Source organism: Plecotus auritus (genome assembly GCF_963455305.1).
Source record: "Plecotus auritus genome assembly, chromosome: 4".
NCBI lineage: Eukaryota > Metazoa > Chordata > Mammalia > Chiroptera > Vespertilionidae > Plecotus > Plecotus auritus.
Window position 1 is genome coordinate 25,329,189 of NC_137775.1, and position 20,712 is coordinate 25,349,900.

The 20,712-nt window shown below is 38.4% G+C and overlaps 1 pseudogene across 1 annotated transcript; it reads left to right on the plus strand.

Moving 5' to 3' along the window:
- The first annotated feature begins 9,573 nt into the window (after window positions 1–9,573).
- LOC308247028 (protein NipSnap homolog 1-like) lies at window positions 9,574–10,428 on the plus strand (annotated as a pseudogene). The gene has a single exon. The product of its transcript is annotated as a protein NipSnap homolog 1-like (transcript).
- Window positions 10,429–20,712: the final 10,284 nt, after the last annotated feature.

The following is a 20,712-nucleotide window of genomic DNA, read 5'->3' on the forward strand; positions in this document are numbered from 1 at the left end:
AAAAAGAGGAAAATATGCGTGATGTTTTCTCTCCTCACATGGCGGGAGATGAGAGAAGAAACATTGTATGTTTTTAGGAGCCTGATATTAAATAAAATGTCCCAGCAGTAAGATTCCTCTTTGCCTACTTCCCACCCCTCTTCCTACGCTGGCTAGGTTTTGGTCTATTGCCAACAGTGCAGGTAGCTGTAGAAGGTATAGCTCGGCAATGGGGGAGAAAGCTCCCTGGAAATGTTCTCTCATTCTGTCGGTAATGACCACTCAGACATTTCCACAAGTAGGCAAAGCTTTGGAAATTGACCCAAGGGATGAGATCTTCCTCATTTCTGGGTGATACCTTTAGATTTCCAGCAACTCATTCCATTTTTGGTTCCCTTGATCCATTCTTTTATAAGGTCATCTGAAAGTTTTATTGTAATCTGTGTTGCTCTGTAAGAAATGACAAACTAAGAATTTCCTACTGTGAATTCCCTATAGAAAGCCAATGCTGCGAATAAAAATTCTGTGAGAGATAAATTATCATGATCAAGCTTCATAGAAGCAATAAAATATACTCATTTTTAAAATATAAGTGTCCCTAAATGTTAAAGCAAAAAGGGTGATAGAAAAATACAGGAACATCGAAATGAATTAATTTTGCTTGTTCATAAAGGAAAAGCACTCTTTTCAGTTTGTACTGTGTTTTTGGTTCCCAGGATCATTCTGCATTGTATGTTCAGAATTGTGTTGTTTATGTGTTTTCTCTCTGCTACAGGCTGTGCACCAGGTGGACATGGACAGTTCTGCACACTAGTTAGGGGAATGAAGATGCTTTTCTGGCAACCTGGCAGCTGTGCTGGGAGAGTGTGCTTCTCGTTCACTTGCTCCAGGCTAGTTGCACACGAGCTGGGTGTTTACAGTTTGGGGCTACGGAGGAGGGGAAAGTATTTTGGCTAATGTGCGCTGACGTCAATGGCTTGAGTCCCAGTCAGTTGAGGTACTCTTGTTCCTTCGCAAATGCCTGCCCATTTTCTGGTTCAGCTTAAAAAATGCTGACAGCTGTCTTGTAGATTGTATTGGAAAGCAGAGCTTTGTCATTGTAGCACAAGGCTTACATACCACATGTCTTTCGTGTGTGTGTGTGTGTGTGTGTGTGTGTGTGTGTGTGTGTAATAATGATTGAATTTTCTATGTGAGAGAGCAAAAACAGCTTTTAGGGTACAACTCGGCTGTGTGTCACATATAATAGACCTTTTCCCTACCCACCTCCAGGCTGTAAGTACAAACTTTGTTTTTCATGGTCAAATTTTTGTATCATATACAATTTCAATATTTTAGAAGAATAAAGGGCTCTGGAGGAAATAAGAAACAAGAAAAGCAGGATAAAGTGGAAATTACAAATAAGATGGTAAAATAATTTCATATATAATGAAGTCTTTAGGCAAGTGGGTCTTTCATGTTAGATTTTGGTCTTCTATGTGTATTTAGAACAAAGCAGAATATTTATAGGAATGAATAAAATTAGCATCCACTTGAAACTAAAGCAGAAACAATAGGTTATTGATTGTGTGATAGTAACTATATCTTACTATTAAAACTCTAATACATCCTAACTCCTTTAAAAATAATAATGAAAATTCATATTACAGGTAAATAACATAATGACTTGTTTCTGTTATAAATTTTTTTTTCTTAAATACATTTTAAGCATTTCTACTAAGAAAGCACTCAACTTTGCTCCCGCTTGATCCTTATTTGAACAATCATATGACATCGATTCTTTATAAGTCTTCAAACAGTCTTTGGCTGAAAGTGATAAAATACTAACCTGATCTTTATAAATATACTAGAGGCCCGGTGCACGAAATTTGTGCACAGGTATGTTTGTGTGTATGTGTGTGTGTGTGTGTGTGTGTCCCTCAGCCCAGCCTGCACCCTCTCCAATCTGGGACCCCTCGAGGGATGTCCGACTGCCCGTTTAGGCCCGATCCTACCGGGCAGTTGGACATCCCTCTCACAATTCAGGACTGCTGGCTCCCAACTGCTCACCTACTTGCCTTCCTGATTGCCCCTAATCGCTTCTGCCTGCCAGCCTGATCACCCCCTAACCACTCCCCTGCCAGCCTGTTTGCCCCTAACTGCCCTTCCCTGCAGGCTTGATGGCCCCCAACTGCCCTCCCTTGCAGGCCTGGTCCCTCCCAACTGCCCTCTCCTGCTGGCCATCTTGTGGTGGCCATCTTGAGTCCACATGGGGGCAGCCATCTTTGACCACATGGGGGCAGCCATCTTGTGTGTTGGAGTGATGGTCAATTTGCATATTACTCTTTTATTAGATAGGATAGAGGCCTGGTGCACGGGTGGGGGCCAGCTGGTTTGTCCTGAAGGGTGTCCCAGATCAGGGTGGGGGTTCCCTTGGGGCATGAGGTGGCCTGGGCGAGGGGCCTGTGGTGGTTTGCAGGCTGACCATGCCCCCCGGTGACCCAAGTAGAGGCCCTGGGATCTGGGATTTATTTATCTTCTATAATTGAAACTTTGTAGCCTTGAGCGGAGGTCTGGGCTGGCCAGGAAGTTTGGCTTTCTCCATTGCCCGGGAAACCCAAGCCTCCTGCTCTGTCCAGCTCCGTGGCTGCTGCCATTTTTGTTGGGATTTATTTATCTTCTATAATTGAAACTTTGTAGCCTTGAGTGGAGGCCTGGGCCGGCCAGGGTGTGCGGAAAGCTTGGTTTTCTCCATTGCCCGGGAAACCCAAGCCTCCTGCTCACTCCGTGGCCACAGCCATCTTGGTTGGGTTAATTTGCATACTCGCTCCTGATTGGCTGGTGGGCATGGCTTGTGGGTGTAGCAGAGTGATGGTTAATTTGCATATTACTCTTTTATTAGATAGGATTTATATTTTCCTCTTGTGAATGGAGATAGAGAGGTACTCAAAGCTGCCCTGTGCTTCTTTGCTCATGTAGACTAAAATCTTATGGGGGCAGTAGCAACACCACCAGCATATTTGAAATCCTGAAGAACATTAGTTTATTTCTTATTCAAAAATTAGTTTTCTTGAAATATTTTTCACTTGGTTTTTACACTTTCATTTTGGAAAATTGTACACACAGATTCACACACACTCCTCTTATGCGTTAACTGAAGAATGGCATTCTGGCTACAAAGACCACATCATCAGTACTAAGTTATAAGGAGAAAGAAGTGGATTCATTTTTAATATATTATGAAATAAAATTATTATTTCCCATTTGGTACAGATAGAGAATTTGTGGTTCTTTTGAAATACCAGCCTGCAGCCTCATTTCTGTCCAGAGAAACAGTACAGCCCTTTTGAGATTGACCCTGTAGAGTGTTCTGTTTATTTGCTTTTTAATTCCAGGGTTGATCTTGCAGCCTTTACACACACTGTTTCTTGGTGAACATTGGAAGCTTGCCTCCATAGTCTTTGGGAGAAGAAGGTATGTGGTGGGTCTCCTTTTAAAAAAGTTCTTTACAAATCCACAGCAGCCAGTTTGGATTTTAAAAACTTTTGCCTAAAACTGTGACATGTTGTGGATTTTTGCACATTGCAATTTCCCCGTCACTAATCTGCTGATGAGAGAGGATGGTGGTACATTTCTGGGTGACACACTCATTTCTTGCTTCTATTTGGTGATAGACCAGGTCCTACCATATACACTACTGAAGTTTTCATTATAACGCTAACTCTTTAGGATTAAGAATTCAGTTCTAAATGACATCTTTCTAAAAAAAATCCCTCAGGTCTATAATAAGGATCATAATCAGAGGAATTTGATTTGGCTTTCTTTCATTGGTGATGTTAGCACTTGACATATTGCAGGTGATGAATAAAAGCTTCTTAAATAAATGAATGACTCTCATCATAGCTTCCAAATTGTTATTAACACCAATGTTAGACAAATTTGAACTCCACTTACCATTTTTGTGCCAAATATGGTCTCATTCTACCTTTAGTCTTATTTCTTTCTTACATTCTAATCAATCTGTTTCCTAATCTTATATTTGTTTCTGATGTTTTCTCTCTCTGAGATATCTTCCATTTTTCTTTGTTGAAATCCTTTCTCACTTAAGACCCATATCATCTACCTCCTTTCTTGGTTCTCATTCCCCCTGATTTGCTATAATCTCTTCCACTTTTAAATCTTCATAGATACTATTTTATTTCTGCCACTCTTCTTGCATTTGCATGACTTACTAATAAAATCTGTCTTTAAAGCTGGCACTAATAAGAGGAATGGTAATTCCCAACCTTGGTAAGAGTGGGGAAAGAGAAGTCTCTAACATTGTTGACAGGAATTTTCAAAGGATAATTTGGCAAAATGTATCAGAACCTTAAAATGCAAATATATATGGGGTATAAAACAGAAAGCAACAAATAAACAAATGAATGAAAACTCATAAACAACAGTTTGGTGGTTACCAGAGGGAAAGGGGTGGGGGGCAGGTAGAAGAGGATAAAGGGGGGATAAATGGTGATGGAAGGAGACTTGACTTCGGGTGATGAACACACAATGCAATATACAGATAATGTGTTATAGAGTTTTACACTTGAAAATTATGTCATATTAGTAACCAATTTTACCCCAATAAGTTTGATAAAAATTTTAAGAAGTGAAAAAAAATAGTATTTGGCATAACAGTATCCATTTCTCTGAATGTTCCCTAATGAAAAGGTCTGAAATATATTGTTCATTATCGCATTTTTTTGGTATAAGTAAAAAAAAAAAAAAAAAAAAAAAAAAAAAACAAAGTAAAAATCTATTGTCTAATAATATAGTTTTAGTTGAGAAGTTTTAGAATATCTGTATAATAGAAGACAATAAAACAAAAATAATCTTATAAAGGAAGGTTTATTTACATGAGAAAATATTCAAAATACAAAAAAAAACAGGATACAAACCAAGTTTTGTATTATTTCAGAGGAAAATAAATATGCTTAGAAAACATTAGAAAGACAAATCAAAATATTAACAATGATGTTGTGGTATTGTGGTAGATAAAAATATTTTAACATTTCCAAATTTGTTTGTGCATGCATTATGTTTATAATTTTTGTAAAGTGACAGAAAAAAGTGATACTAATATTTAAAATGGACTGTACGGTATGCCACCCAGGAGCTAGCTCTCATTCCCCTGCTGCAGGAGGTACCGAAGGCTGTCCACTCCCAGCCGTCATCTGCGTCCAATGACTGCAGTTATGGGGCTCTGAAGGCCTCACTTTCTTGCCCCAATTTGAGAGCATGCTAGAGGAGCAGCCAGCTCCAGAGCTCCCTGTGCAATTAGCAAACGTCTCCGTTGAAAATGCTGGTGAGCCCACCTTCTCCTTGTGCTCAGTCCTGCTTCCTTCACACCCCACACCTGTCGATTCTGAGAGCACACACCACGATAAACTTCCTGGGTGGAATTTTCCATTTCAGAGTCTCTTTTCAGGGAAACTGAGCTGGAACATCTACTAGTACTGTTTGCTGGGCATTTTATATCGCCTACTCCCTAAAAAGTCTTGCAATGAGATTTTCAGGCAATTCACACCCTTATTTTGCGGGAGAGAAAAACATTGTTAAGAATGTTTACGTATTTTGTGCAGTCACACTATTACTAAATGTCAGCCAAGTTTGAAAGCAGTTGTGTTTGGGTATAAAAACCATGTTTCATACATTAAGCCAAATAACTCCTCTCAGCCTTGTGTTTTTATTATTTTTGTGCTTTTCTTGTTCTCGCTGATAGATGGTAAATTCTTTGGCTGCGGGGATTTTGTGTTATTTATCTTTGAGCCTCTGTTGGGTATTTCATGGTGCCTTGCGCTTAATAAGTGCTCCATGTTTGTGAAATTGACTTGAACTAGCCAAGGTTTAAAATGTATTTCTATTCTGCTCTGTAGAAATGAATTTCCCCAGAGGAAAAGAAAGCCACATTGTGAGAGGTAGCAATTATAATTCAATTAATGTTTCATGAAATAACTTCCTATTAGGAGGTGGTGGTACTTTTCTTTTCCTCCTCCCTCAATATTAGATAACAAATGCTATTTTCAGAACTTTGCCCTTAGTTACTAATATAAGCAAATCAATGAGGTGTAATAAACTTATATTGGACTTTGACTGCAAAATATCATGATTTTTACCTTATATCCCTGATCTATGAAATCTAAGTTATTTGGGAAAAGAATCTACTGAGAGTAGAAAAATGTAACAAGAAGAGTGGGTCATTTCTAATAGAAAAATTGAAAGCATATATTAACAGAATTGAAGTTTTTGTGGCGGTAGACAGAAATGCCCAAATGAGGTTTTTAGTACCCATTTGAATTTGCAATTACAAGTTGAAATTTTCTTAAAAAGAAAATATGCCAGATTTATCATTTTAAAAATACAAATGAAATGAGTATATCAATAATGAGTTATGTTGTCAGGAATAAATAGATCCAGCTATAGGTTTGGGGAAAGGGACATTTGAAAATAAACTACAAAAGGCACACAGTGGAGAAAATTTTCCTACTGCATAAATTTGATCATTCTTTTACTGCCAGAGACTCAGTATGAAAGGATGTTCCTAACACCAAGTAAGAATCAAGTAAGGTAAAAGCTGTTAGTGCTGTAAGACTCTGGCAGAGGGCATAGTGAATCTATGGAGGGCATTATTGGTAAATGATTCAAAATATATGTAAAAGTGATCAACACAAAAGCTTGGGTGTTCTAGTAGGTGAAATATACAGCCATGTAGGTGGGATGATTTCAGGTGCCACCATAGTCATGAGTGGGTCAAACACTGTGAGTCCTGAAATGCCAGTTAAAAATGTATCACTTTAATCAACTATTTTGTTTTTTATTTAAAATCATATCTCCCTGAGATCATATTCATTCATTCTTTAATATAAATTTGCCTTATATCAGACTGAAGTGCAGAAAAAGAAACCTAAAGGCATGAAATATAGCTTAAAATTGAATAAAATAGATCATAATTATAATTATAGTTATATACAATTTTTTTGTTTTTGTTTTTGTTTTTAAATATATTTTTATTTATTTCAGCGAGGAAGGGAGAGGAAAAGAGAGATAGAAACATCATTGATGAGAGAGAATCATTGATAGGCTGCCTTCTGCATGCCCCACACTGGGGATCGAGCCTGCAACCCAGGTATGTGCCCTGAGTGGGTGTCAGCCATGACCTCCTGGTTCATAGGTCTATAGATCAACACTCAACCACTGAGCCACGCTGGCTAAGCAGTTATATATGGTTTTGATAAATGTTGAACATAGGTATTTCTCTGCTTGTGATAGTAAGCTATAATTTATTTACAAACTCCATATATAGTTGACCTTGAACGATGCTGGGATTAGGGGCACTGATCCACATGCAGTAAAAAATCCACATATAAGTTTTGACTCCCCAGAAACTTAAGTTGTCCCTCAGTATCCACAAGGGATTCATTTCAGATTCCCCATGGACATTAAAGTCCCCTATTTAGAATGTCATAGATCAGTGCATACAATTGGCTCTCTGCACTTCTGAGCTCCCAACCGCAGACTGAAAACAGTACAGATGTATATTGGAAAACATCGGTGTAAGCAGACACGTGCAGTTAAAACCCAGGTTGTATGAGGGTCAACTGTACTTTCAAGAGACCACTACTGAGTTGTCCCCATTCTGTTCCTAGCCTCACCCTGCTAGAGGCTTTCTTTTCAGTTTGAAAATGAGAATTGGTGCGTTCCAGAGAAAGCTTAGAAATTTATAAATTTCTATTTTATTACATCAGGTAAAACTTTTCAAATTAGTGAACTTTAGACTAGTAAGCACCTTCTTTTAAAATTGTAAATACCATCAGTAAAGTATCATTTCAATAAATCATTTTAGCTTAGTATAAATTATTTTAAGCAATTGGTTAATTTAATTCCTACCTGAGATTATCTACTGAAAGAATAAGATGTTTAATTTGAGAGAAAAAAGAACACAGAGGATGAGATGATAAAAAGATGTTGGTGTGAAGTTCTTAGGACAGCATAAAACACTAGGGCTGGAGTGTAGAAAAAGACATGAATTGGTGTCAGACCAGCTTCTTGTTTCACAATGTTGTCTTAGATGTGCTTGATTAAGATGAAAAGTCCAACTTTTACCTCTTCTTGCTCTTTGCTTTCTACTTTATCTCCACCACTTTCTACCTCACACAGAGCAAGCATCTTTTTCTACCAAGAGGAGACTTGAACTCAGCCTACTTTGACAAGAAATGCACTCAAAGTTACATTTTAGGTTCATTGATCTTTGCAGGCTGGCTGGTTTTATGGTACCCACTTTTGGTCTTTACAAATATCAACAATAAATACATAAGAAGCTTTTTACAACAAATTGATTTCTAAATCAGGAACACAGTTACAGACACCATTTTAACTGGAGGACTCACCTACTAAAGAAGTCAGCTGCCCATCCTATGTTTTAAATAGCTGTCCACTGAAGTAGAAAAGAATGATGAGCTCACTGATCTTATAGTCAGAACATCCCCATGTGGCAGGGTGGGCCAACTAACAAGGGACATGTGGGCTGGTAAATATTCAATGATTAGTTAGTGTATAAAAACGATTGCTATGGAGATATTTTCTCAGTTTAAAATTATGTGTCTTTTATTGGCGTTTCAATGATGTGTACGCACTTTGGGGATAAAAAGCACTCAATATACATACAGAAAATATGATAAAACAATAAAAATATTGCTCAACACACTCAAAAAAGGTACTTGGCAGCATTCTGTGAACCTTTAAATGTATGTATGTTATGTGCATTGGCCCTTTGGGTGAACTTGTCAGTTTCACCCTCACCCTCTCCCCAAAAGGGCTCCCTTCTTCTCCCCTTTTTGCAGAAGGTTATTTTCCCTAAGACAATTCTCACTTCGTTTCCTCATCCCTGCATCTTTCTAGGGAGGACGGTGCATGAGAATGATGTTTGTTTGTTTTCTGTTGAAATCATTCACTTCGTTAGAATACCAGCAAATAAAGCCAGGGGCATCTTTCTTTCCTGGCACGAACTCCGTCAAGGTTAGGTTTTCAGGTAGAGTTTGCGGTTGGTGAAAGGTTCAGAATCTTAGCCATGACATTGTGGAGCACATGGAAACTGACACTTCTGAAGGAAACTTTCCACTCTGGGTTTTGGCAAGGAAAATAAGACAGAAAAGAGAGAGAATTAGATCATGACACATGTTACTTGGCAAAAAAAAAAAAAAAAAAAAAAAAAAAAAAAGAAGAAGAAGAAGAAGAAGCAGCAGCAGCTAAAGAAAGTAGGACGAAGAAAAGCCTAGGAGACAAAATGCTGGCATTACTTTGTACTTAGAACTCTCCTCTTTCATTTAGCTTCTCAGCTACTTCTTATATTATTCTTACTGTCTTCATGTTCTTTAAGACTTCATGTTTAATGAAACACATATTGAAGGCCCCTTATTTATTTTTCTAGGGAGTTCTTTCTCCATTTTCAGATCTCTGATAGTCTTGTGGTTGTTCAGTCTTCTTTAATTTTTAAGAAACTGACTAACTTTCTGAAGGCAATATATTATCTTATTTCTATTTTTAATTTTTAAATTATTCAGAGGGGCTCTCCCCCACATGGCTCCACGGCTGTGCAGCGTCTCTGCAGCGGCGCGGCTGCTGGGGGCCCCCCGGGCCCGCGTGGAGGTGGTGGCGGGGGCGGTGCTTCTACTCCAAGGACAACGAAGGCAGCTGGTCCCGCTCACTCTTTGTGCCTAAGGTAGATCCCCGGAAGGACGCTCACTCCGCCCTTCTGTCCAAGAAGGAGACCAGCAACCTCTACAAAATCCAGTTTCACAATGCGAAGCCCGAGTGTCTGGATGCCTACAGCAGCCTGCCGGAGGCCGCGCTGCCCAAGCTGCACCTGGATGGGGACTTTCCTGCTCGCTCGTGGGCAACTGGAACACGCGGTATGGGGAGCAGCAGCAGGCAGGGCGCCTGTGGCGCTTCTCCGGCGGCGACCCCGCCCTCATGGACTGCATGAACAAGCTCAAAAACAGCAAGGAGTGCCTGGAGTTCCGGAAGGAGCGGAGCCAGACGCTGCTGTCCAGGAGAACTCAGATGCTTCTGGAGTTCAGCTTCTGGAAGGAGCCGCAGCCCCGAGCAGGTCCCAACATCTATGAGCTGAGGACATACAAGCTCAAGCCAGGAACCGTGATCGAGCGGGGGAACAACTGGGCTCGGGCCATCAAGTACCGACAAGAGAACCAGGGGGCGGTGGGAGGCTTCTTCTCACAGATAGGAGAGCTCTCCGTGGTGCACCATCTCCGGGCCTGCAAAGACCGCAGTCTCGGGAAGAGACTAGAGATGCAGCTTGGAGGAAGAGGGGTTGGGACGAAAATGTCCACTACACAGTCCCCCTGCTGCGACACATGGAGTCTCGGATCATGATCCCTTTGAAGATCTCGCCTCTCCAGTGATGCTGCTGCCGCCGCCGCCTCACCGCCCTTCTCTCTAAGGGCAGCCAGGGACAGAGGAGCTCCCAGCCCAGCTGTCTTGGTTTTCTCTCTGATCTGGAAGGACTCTGGGGGGCTGGTGCTCAGCTCAGACAACGGGGAGCTGAGGATGACAGAGTTCTGAGGACTTTGCAGCTCTGCCTGCCCTGCCCATGCCTTCCCCTGTGCTGGAAGCAGTTTTTAATTTCTTTGAATGAAGAACACAACCTTTGATGTCTTCTTATATTCCCTCCCTCCCCTAAAATTCCTCATCTCGAGGCCACCAGTCCCCAAGTATCACCATGGAAAACAACAGTTTAGCTTTAGTTACACAAAAGGGTGTGTGTCTAGTGGTTAGAGGTGGGGTGGGAAGGGAAGAGGTCAAAGCAGACCAGGCTCTCGGGGAAATTCCCTGGTCTCCACTGGCCATCCACTTGCTGGACAGTCTGAACCACGTCCCTCCTGCTGGGGGAAAGCCTAGAACTGCCTAGAATTGCAAGAAGTAAAGGAAAATCCTCAAGTTAGCAAAGTCAGCAGGAGGTCCACCTAATTAACCCAGAAAGGCTGGGGAAATGGAGCTGGAAAGGATCTGGCGGCAGGAAACAAAATGGAACAGAACAAGAACCAGGAACCCAGAAGGTAGAACCTAGAATTCAGAACCTGGGTTTGAACTGCAGAACTTGGAATACAGAATGGGGGGAAATAGCACAGAAGTGACAAGACCACTTGGGAGGGTTTCCTAATACAAGACAGCTAGAAAGAGGCTCATCGCTTAACCTCTACACAATGAGGTTGAAAACTTGAAGGTGTAGTTGCAGCCCGTCTGTGCAGGGAGTCTCCTGCCCGCCCTTTCCCTTCCTGTAGGCAGATATCGGGATAGGTTCTGTGCTTTTCCTCACCCAGCATCCTTTTTCTCCAACCACATCTGACCACCCTAACTCTCATTCTTCTGGACCACTGGGTAGTGACCTCCACACCTCATGAACCTCTGGGTAGGTTGATTCTGCCTCCTTTGTGCTGGAAAACTTGTGCTGGAATTGCTGATGGAACCAATTAAATGTTTACTATAAAAAAAAATTATTCAGAAGAGGGAATATTTTGTTTTCTCTTTGTGTGCTTTTCAAAGTATATGTAACAAACACCTTAAAAATACAAAAACTAGTGTAACATACTGGCTAAGTAAATCTGGCACCAATAAGGAAAACATAGAAGCATGGCCTCCTGAACAGTAATAATTTATGTCTGAATGAAATTACACTTTCAAGGTGAAGTTATAATCTAACTATAGGACCAAGAGCAGAAGGAGAGTTAGTGTGTGCTGATATTTTAGAGGATATCATAAATAGGAATTTGAGTAAGCTTTTTTTGTTTGTTTTCTCTTTACCATAAGATAAAAAAAATTGTATATGTATAAAAAAATTTTCATTGGAACCATATTTTACATAATAGTTCATAAAATATATGTGATGCTAACAAAGAGTAGTCTATTAATAGTTAAAGCAGAATACACACACTATAACTATATGAATAGAATTTTTATAGAATTACAGGATAAAATACTATTATCAGTAACTACAGAATTCTTTGAAGTCAGAAATTTTATTTTTTTTAAATTTAGTTGTTGGGATTCAGAAACACATGTAAATAAATGAAAGAAATAACTGCATATTTGGAAGATATTTGGTAATTAAAACTATAAAATAAGAAAGATCATCTTGATGGTCTTAAGTTAAAATTATTTTTATGATGAAATATGATACAGGTATCTGCTTTCATCTAATGAGATTTTAAGCTTTAGCCTGAAAAACATCTTTTAGCTATTAGATTCTCCTTTTACTAGGACTAAACTTCTTAGTCCTAGTAAATTAGATTCCTTTTACTTTTCTTACTTAGGTCACTATTTACCTTTTAATCATGATTATATTTTAAAGATTCATGTAGATAGAGTATTAATTCATTATGCTATGAAACTTTTTGGACAAGTATTTTTTATAGGAAAGAAATCTTAAAATAGATAACTATAAAAAGGTTAGAATCCAAATATTGAAGATTCTGGAGCATTAATCAGTGAAATAAATATTTTTCCATAATGTATGAAGTATTTTACATTTTAAAGTCTATTTGTTATATAAGCCTAGCCTATACTTCTTAATAGAAATATGTCAAGATGACTACCAAAATGCAACAGAAAAATCCAGTTTCAAATGACGCACAACCCTTCCATGAAAACACACAATTAGGTTAACTTTGGCATTACTTAATTTCAATATATTTTTTTCTTACTATTAGAGCTAGCCTTTATCAGACTTCCCTGATATTTTGTAGGATTTCCTTCTAAATTAAATCTGACCAAGTAGTATTGTCTCCACTATATTGATGTCATGAAACGATAACTAGATGACGAATTTAGCAATAAGGCCATTATTAATTGGACTCAGTTTATATAAGTCTATCATACATTGCTTTATTTGTTTCATATAAAATCCTATGGGTGAAAACAACAGGGCACATGGAGGCATCGAGTGTCTGACTTTCCCAAGGCTACAGTTAGCATGGGACTGACCCAGGTGAAACTTGGATATTCTTTTGAGAGTTATATTGGTCAAAGTAGACCAAAGAAACATGGAACAAGCCATAGTTTCTCATTTAATTACTTTATCTTAAGCTTGGTTTGGATGAGGAAATTAAGGAAAAGAATTTATTAACAAAGCTACATGGAACTTGTCAAGTAGCGCTGTGGTAATTATTTTATCTGCCTACATAGAATTGTAGAATTTTAAATGTAAAGAACCTTAGGGGTCATTTATTTCAACATATCTCACCAAGCAAGAAGTCACGATCCACATGTTTTTTCGTTGTCCATTCTGCACTTGAATATCGACAGGGTTCATGCATCCTAAAAATAGTTCATTCCACTTATAGAGAATTCTAATTGTTAGACAGTTTACCTGCCTTTAATTGAAATCTACTTCCCTGGAACTTTACTGGCTCTGAAGCAATCAGACTTTCTTTTACTGTAGCTTCAACTCTGATGGCCTTCATATCCTATCTGACCACATTTGTTCTTCCCTTTTCAGCTTGAAGATCAATATAGCCTTTGTGAGAGAGAAAAGAAGCAAAATCAAAGTTGAGTGGCTTTGGTTTCTCTTTGTCCTTGAAAACATCTTCAAGCAGGGAGACTATTCTTTTCTTATTTTTTTTAAAAATATATTTTTATTGATTTCAGAGAGGGAAAAGGAGAGATAGAAACATCAACGATGAGAGAGAATCATTGATTGGCTGCCTCCTGCACACCCCTCCTCCCCGACTGGGGATTGAGCCAGCAACCTGGCCATGTGCCCTTGACAGGTATCAAACTTGGGACCCTTCAATCCACAGGCCAACGCTATATCCACTGAGCCAAACCATCATAGTGCCTTTCCTTATTTTCTTTATTTGTACCTGGCTTTTTAAAAAGTTTGCTGTTTCTATATTCCTTTCCCCCCTTGAACCATATATAATTTTATTAACCAATGCCACCCCAATAAATTTAATAAAAAAATTGAAATAAAGAATGCCTGATAATTTCCAAAATTATATAATCAACATTATAGGTTAAAAAAATTACATAGTTTGACCACAAAATTTTCTAGATTTGAGTAGAGTCCCAAAAGAAAAATATTCATGCAAAGCTTTGATATTTTACTTTGAATTACTGGTTAGGACTCTAGATCAAATAACACTCAAATGTTTCTAGTACTCTCAAATAGGTTAAGGAGTCTCCTAATCCTTATGCAAGGCATGCCAGAGTTATTATTTTAATAGCTTAAGAGAATAAAATGATTCTTCTCTTATCCTTTTCAAGTGATATGATCATTTTTCCAATTGGCCCAATAAGTAATGCATAATCTATTTATATAAAGCCTAAGCCATCATCACAACCGAATGTACAACTGAACAGGCTGCATGGGGTGACCAGGTCAGCATGGGGGGCAGTTGGGGGCCATCAGGCCGTCAGGCAAAGGCAGTTAGGGGTGTACAGGCCAGCAGGAGGGCAGTTAGGGGCGACCAGGATGGCAGGGGCACAGTGAGGGGCGATCAGGCCGGCAGGCAGAGGCAGTTAGAAGGGTGATCAGGCTGGCAGGGGGGGCAGTTAGGGGCAATCAGGCAGGTAAGCAATTAGGAGCCAGCTGTCCAGGATTGTGAGAGGGATGTCCGACTGCCGGTTTAGGCCTGATCCCCAGTATCGGGCCTAAACCAGCAGTCCGACATCCCCCCAGGGGTCCCGGATTGGAGAAGGTGCAGGCTGGGCTGAGGGGACCCTCCCCGCCACCCCATGCATGAATTTCGTGCACCGGGCCTCTAGTTGTTTTATAAAGGTCAATAAACTTCAACATGATCTATACCACATTTTAGTAACATCAAATTCCTATCTCAGAATGAGTGCTGCGAATGTATTTGTGGGCTCGTCTTTTTTCCTGGGTGCAGTATAATTCAGTATGTGCTGAATGAGGCTCAGGAAATCTGAATACTGAACCTGGCCCTGGTGTTATCTAAGAACTCAGCAACCTTGGCATTCAGATTTGTCTCTTGGAGTTCGTGATCATTAGACACTGAGTGTGTGTATTCTATGACTTGCTATTGCTGCTTTAAACTGTTCTCCTCCTGTTATGTAGTGGCCCTTTTTACATGCTGGGAGATTGTATAGGCAGCAGTTTCCCTCTGAGCTAACTACATCTCAGGTTATGTTCACTTCTCAGATCAAGAACTCACCTGTCACAATACAGGACCTGGCACCATTTATATTAAACAAAGCCATATCTGACTTAATTTTCAACTCAGGTTTCATTAGTTTATGGAACTGTATTAGCATGGCACTTAACAGTTATGAATGGTCCTGATCTAATAGTTAGTGATCTGATGCTAGTTCCCATATTTCTTCTGAACCATACTATCTGTTTTTATTTAATATAGAAGAAATAATCATGAAAATTTGCATTTGTATCACAGTTTGCCATTTAAAATGGACTTTCATATACATTTGATCTTCTCCAAATCCTATATATAAGTAAGGCTGTTCTTGTTAAGATTCATACTTAGCAGAGGAAATAGAAGCTGATAAAAAGCAAATAAATGAAGAACTATCCATTTATCTTGTTGAAATATTTCTTATTTTATAGTGATAGCTATAACACTATGCTCTAAGGACTGTTATAAGTGCTTTAAATATATAAGCTCATTTAAATCCTTGTAACAATCTGTGATGTAGTACGGTTATTATCACCCCCACTTGGCAGATAGTAAACTGGGCATGAAGTCACACTGCTGTTAAGTGGTGGAACTGAGTTTTGAACCCAGGTGCTCTGTATGTGGAGTTCACAGCCTTATTCCTTCGTGTTCACCCTGGCAAACATTTACTGAGAACATGATGTGTGCAAAATGCTGTCTCCTGTACACTAAGAGCTATATCAGCCAACAAAGTATTTTAAAAGACAAGCATCACCACAACTGATTAAAAGAAGGCTACTACGTATTTTAATTTAAAATAATTTCCCATTGTATTTAGAGGGAGAAAAGAATTTGATGGTGAGTCTTGGGAAGAATTTGAAAGACATAGGATGTGAATTGTTCTTTGCCATCTAAGAAAGACTGGGACAAGCATTCAGATAGCATAGCATAAGCAGAGGCCCACAGAATGAGCCAGTTGAGGGTGCAAGGTGAGATTTCCCAGGGGAGCTGCAGTTGAGGGTGTAGGAAGAAAACAGGATTTACAAATAGATAAATTTGGAAACATAGGCTGTAGCCATAATGTAGAAAGCCTTAAATGCTAAACAGAGAAGATTTGGATTCATCCTATATGCAGCCCGGACCTAATAAATATTTTTAAGGACATGCGTTACACAATCAGATAAAGTTTAGAATGACATCTCCAGCAGTCAAGTACAGGATTTAATGGAGAGAAGGACATAGCTGGGGAAAGAAAACCACTTAGGATACAAGTGGGAAGCCTTTTACCAAAGAGAAAATATCGCAGAAATAAGGTCAACAACCTTTGACGAATGATTTATTATGGGAAAAATAGGAAGGAGAAACAGGAGACAGCCTCACATTTTGCAGCCTGAACAGTGGAGAAGGTGCCCCTCAGAGACAGGATGTTAGAAGGAAAATATTTGTACAGTTTGTGTAAAAAAAGTGCATTCCTACTTTTCAATTATAATAATCTACTCCACAGAGTTTGGTTCTCTGCTTATGTATATTATGAGATATACATATTTAGTATATATATATATATGTGTATATATTATATATATATACATAATGAGAGTTATATAACATTACATATTAGTGTTGTTCTAGTTCATATTATATAATGTCCCACATTGTATGTGTGTGTTGGAGCTCTGACGACCTGGTTAACATGGAAATTTTCTCATCAGTGTGTTGGAAACTCTGTGGTGGTCCAGGTCATATTTTTTTGGCCAGGCTATTATTTCTAAAATAAAAGTAAATATTTTCTGTCAAATACTGATATACATTTGAAATGGTTGGTAAGTAGGATCAATAGTTGGTGACTTTGAAGTGTGGTAACATTTTAAAGAAAAGGAGGTTTTTTTGATATAAAAGTCATGATATTTTTCTTTGACATTATTCTTATGAAAGATCTTGTAGCAGTTTTTTATATGTCACACATTATATCAAGAACTTTGCAGCTTCAGAATTTAGTGCTTTCTGACAAATAGCTCATTTGTTTATACTAGCAACATTCTACTCAAGTATTTCAGTGGATCAGATTTCTACATGTATGTCTGTATATACTTAAATATATTTTTATTGATTTCAGAGAAGAAAAGAGAGGGAGAGAGGGATAGAAACATCAATAAGAGAGAGAATCATTGATTGGCTGCCTCCTGTACGCTCCACATAGGGGATGGAGCCTGCAACCCGGGCATGCACCCTGACCAGGATTCAAATCATGAACTCCTGGTTCATAGGTCGATGCTCAACACTGAGCCATGCCACCTGGGCTGTCTGTATAGTTTTATACTCTCTATCATATTTAAACCATCATTAATCTAGGAACCTTTCAAGTTCTGGCCCAATCTTTTAGAAATAATTTAAATAGATGGCACACCCATTACAGAGTATATTTTTCACTGTTTAAAATTGAGATATAATTTTTGGTATTTTGTAAGTTTATTTTATTTCTTTCTATCATAATTTTGTTTTTTTTCTGGTTTATCATGTTTATACATGTAGTTTACAATAATTATAATGTATTTATAATGTATATAATGTATCTTTTTTTTGCTAGTTAACCTTCAATAAATTATTCAGTAAAAGAAGTTTAATAATTTTAATGTTCTTTAAGATGTTATCTATCTTTGTGTATCCAACCTATCAGAATTGAATCCAAGACAAAGGGACACAGTACAGGAAATTAGTCAGATGATCCTGGCAATTGTTTCGTTGATTGTATTATTTTTATTATTTTACTGGGTCATTCTCTAACCTGGCCCTTTTCTAAGCCCCCAAATTATACATCCTGACCCATTGACTTGGGGCTTGACAACATCCCTGTTTAGGCCAGTGAAATGTATGTGTAAGTAACATGTTGCACCTTCAAGCAGAATCCCTAGGACTCACTGCCTGATTCTATCAACATATTTGTCATCGTTCCTCTAGCACACCATAGAGAGGAGCTACATTCTCAGCCTTGGTCTGGAAAATAAAGTACTCTTGGAGCAGAACCTCGGTCAATCTATAATTATATAACTGAGTGCCGTATAAATGTGTTTTTGTGTATAACTGAGACTTGGGAGTTATTTGTTAACTGCACTATATTTACTTTAAATTGACTAACCCAAATAACTGTCTGCATTCCAGATTCTTATCTATTCTTCATTAATGTAGGAAATTATAAACTTTTGCCCTATGTATTTCCCATATAAATATTATTGTATTTTTATTAAATGATATAATACTATCAAATAATTTTAAAGAAAATCTTTATTCTGTTTAACAGTGTAATGTGAACATTAAGTGAGGCAGCTAAATATATACTTGTATCTTTACTGGATGAATACTCTTCTCTTGATGAAAAGCAGTATAATATAGTGGTTAAGGGTACAATCTCTAGGACAAAATTTCCTGGGTTTAAATTACTGTTCTTCTACTAACTAGCAGAAGTGGATCATAAGTGAGATACTAAATTTATTTGTGATTTTTTGAAGAGACTTAATTGTCCCAGGATACAGTAAACCAATCCTGTATTGTGGAATAAATTTTTCAGTTTTTCCATTACAAGAACATGTTAAATAGCATTATTAACACCCTCTCCCTCATTCTTACTTCTGCTTTATCCCAATTTCTCATAAATCCTGATTATTTTATTTTTAAAATACCTTTTACGTCTGTCCTTATATTTAGTGCTACCACTACCAAACTATATGTTGAATTTGATATATGTAAAAAAGCATGAAACATTTAATAAGTCAATAACTATTCTTGACTTAATGAAAACTCTTAGAAAACTAGTAAAGAAAGAAACATCATAAACATCAGCAAGACTATCAGACAACATATTTCCTGCTTATGAAACATTAACCATATTTCCATTAAAATAAGTGATAGGATAAAGATGCCATCTGTTATATCAGTACTTGATCTAGAAGGCAGGCATCCCTCTTGGAAAGATAGACAAACTCAGCTCTTTGAAGTACCCTGAGTTATGAATAAAACTGTTTTTAGAGGGTTCTCAGAATGTCTTCTTTGTCTACTCCATTCCTTCATACTATCAGCTAACCACAATAATACTTCCTTTGACTATGTGATGATATTAGTTAAGTGAACCATTTACCTTTAGTGCCCCAAATCTAAAGCCAATAATAATTTTCTATACATCAATACACAGGTGCTGGTTGGCTTCCCTGCCCCAGATGGAGAGTCTAGTTTAAACTGGTCCATGCAACAGGGACAGAGAGGAATTTCCTCTCCCCTGTGGCTGTGGATTTTTAATCAAGGAGAGAGGATGAGGGGATAGCAAAGTGAATTTCAGGGAGAGGCCAAAGGGAAATCAGGGAAGCATGCTCAAATGTTCTTATATCTACAAAGTCTGAGGTTGGCCAGCCAGGTGAGAGAAGCACCGGGAAGAGAGGCCTGAAGTAGAAGAATTGTAGGAGGAATGTTAGAGGAGTCCACTTGGTCAAATAGAGTCCAATCCAAGGTCAATTATTTGAGAAGGACAGTTTCAAATTCACTCAATAAGCTTTCTATGATTCCAAGTTTACATGCCTCTCAGATATAATCAGTCTTCGTAAATCATTGCTCATCCATATTAAAATGTTACGGGAAATATGAGTGAACACCAGAAAATCCAATTAAATAAATTCTTCAGCTACTCTGATGGACAATTTGAGTGCAAGAAGAAAACTATGCACTGCTAATCAGTGTTTCTGGTAGTATTTTATGTAGTCTGCCAGTGGAAAGATGTGGAATTCAAAGGAAAAACTGGAAGTTGTACGATGGATTCAGAGTAGAAATATTTCTTACATGCTTCTTGGCGTAAGCAGGGAAATGTTAAACCTGGTATTGTTATACAAATAACGTTGGCTTCAAGAAGCCTCAAGAAGATTTGAAGAACTTTTTTTACTATAGATTTCATCATCACCTACATGCAGATCTTAGTACCAAGTCTCAAGGCGGGATGGCCAGCAGAGAATTTCTGGGGCATGTGTCCATTGGTGCTGCAGCGAGGTTTTCTGTAACATAGCACTGCTGGGAAGATCAAGCACAGAGCATGGAGGACTGCAGACCTGCAATTCTGCATTGAGCCCTCTTCATCACTCAGTCACTCCATTCACAGAGAGATACAGAGTGCCTACAGACCAGCCTCACACAGGTTTGCCCAACAAAGTGTCTTAACAGAAAAACACAAAAATAGCTTTAGGCTTTGAGATTGGATTGCAGATGGCAAGAAAAAGAAAACTTGGGGGAAGAGGCAGAGTTACAAAAGGGGATAATTACCACAACCTCTACGTAAAGAAGAATCTTTACATGCAACTCATGTAGGAAGTACTTTGCATTCAGTATTAGTGATAGAAATTATCCTATGAGATAAAATAGAAAGAGACATGCTACAGTGCCTTTTATTATACAACCTAGAGTCGTTCTACATTTGCAAATCACAAAGCCATTTTATACTCTACACAAATATTATTGAAGACCTAGAAATTGGCCTGACTTATTGTACTGCTCTATCTTTGAATGGAACTAAACCTCTTCTGTGGGATGTTTGACCTAACTA